Below are 1,968 nucleotides of genomic sequence, written 5' to 3' on the forward strand. Positions count from 1 at the left end.
CACACACACACACACACACACACACACACACACACACACACACACACTAGTCTTATTATGGCTTAATTTCCATTTTTACGGAGCTCTCGTGTAAGGAATTAAGTTTAATACGCGCTCGTTAAAATTAAATGCCATGCAATTGGTATAATAGCACGAACCGTTACCAAACACGATTTCAACTATTTACAAAAGCAATTATGCGAAGAATTGCAAGAGTGCGGAATCAACACATCCGTGATGAAATATAAATATTTGTTGCACTGGTCGGGCAGTTTATCGTAGATGTACAAGCCGATAGTGAAAAATTTCATTATTTTTATTTTGTCTCTGATCGATCTGGACATTTTTCACGTAGAAAAGTATTCCTTAAATGTTGTTGGTGAAATTGTAAGAATTATGGTACGATCAATCCATCTATAATGTTTGTTTTTATTATTAGGTATTCGGTAATCTTTGTCATTTTCAGGATCCATCTTATCAAATATCATTAATCGTACAGCTGCGCTACACTCTGTTTTCTGTAATGCATGCCAAGTTGCAATTTACGTATCTTGCATCGAAAATCTACATAGATGTACGCTATACTTACTTTTATTTCGTGTTCCGACTAATTTTAATGTAATTTGTTTCGAACAACTCTCCCTCTCTCTCTCCGTCTGGCTCTAATGCAGGTCAGCAGCGCGGAATAAGCTTCCCTTTTTATCAGCAGTCACTATTATGGGCACACGGTCGATGTAAATATCTCACTTGCTTTATTCGGGACTTGATTCGGGATTACTTTAATCGAAAAATTTTCTTTAATACAGAACAACAGAATTCATATCTTGAGGCTATTTTATGCAGATACAATAATGTATTTTACTTGGAATTTGAATGAATTTAACGAATGATTAAACGAAAGTTTGATCATTTGTGCAACTATCGAGATTTATGAAACGATCGAGGTAACCAATCCAATAACGAACCTCACCGATACGATAAATACCTCCGCTACCTATGATTACGGCCATCTGTTACTTCCATTTCCAACTTTACTCGTTACTAAGCTACCATCCTTTCCGTTTGTCAATACAATACAACGAATACAACACGAGACTCTCATGCAATCGTCAAGATTGCATTCATCGAGATTCTACTGTATCATTCCTCGTGTACGTGTATGTAGATTCACTGATTTCCATAAACAAGTTTAAAGAGAAGTTAGTAATAATCGTATCGATAATAATCAGCAAAAAATAAAGGTAGTCGTTACGGCATTAGGCCATTCTTACTTACATTAGTTCCTATTAAACTTATAAAAGTACGTTTATCACGGAAAACAAGTTCCAAGGGTCAGAATTTGCTGACCCGACTTTCTAACAGATTCTCGAACAAAGAATGATTTATTTTCACAGTAATTACCAAGACTTTATTCGAATGGAGAAGTGGATGTTTTATGATTATACAGATGTTTGATAAGAAAGGAAGATGTCAGAAATGAAGACATTATTATACATATTTAAGAAAGCATACTTGTCCATGGTATTATATGTACAGGTAACGATACTTTTTCTTACACATACAAATGTTAATTGTATTTTTTCTTTATCTGCTTATCTTCCAATGAGAATTAAGAGAGTTTATGAAATTGTAGTGTTTCGCTCAAGTTGCAACTTGCAACTCTATCGAACCGTAGACGTAGCTGAGTACGAGAAGAGTTTTCATCTGCCGCCAGATGGCTACTAAGGATTCCTTCCGTTTCTCGCAAGCACTCAATCTGATACACGATTTGTATATAAGGCCGGAACGAACTAGATGACTTTGGGTAGTCTGGCGCTTCTCAGGAAAGAATCAACGCGCATAATTATTGCGGCTAAAAAACACCAAACCACAAACAAACAAAGAAAAAAACTCTACCCTTTATATAATTATTTACCATTGTTCTCTCTCTCTCTCTCTCTCTCTCTCTCTCTCTCTCTCTCTCTCTCT

Source organism: Hylaeus volcanicus, chromosome 1 (genome assembly GCF_026283585.1).
Source record: "Hylaeus volcanicus isolate JK05 chromosome 1, UHH_iyHylVolc1.0_haploid, whole genome shotgun sequence".
In the NCBI taxonomy this organism is placed as follows: domain Eukaryota; kingdom Metazoa; phylum Arthropoda; class Insecta; order Hymenoptera; family Colletidae; genus Hylaeus; species Hylaeus volcanicus.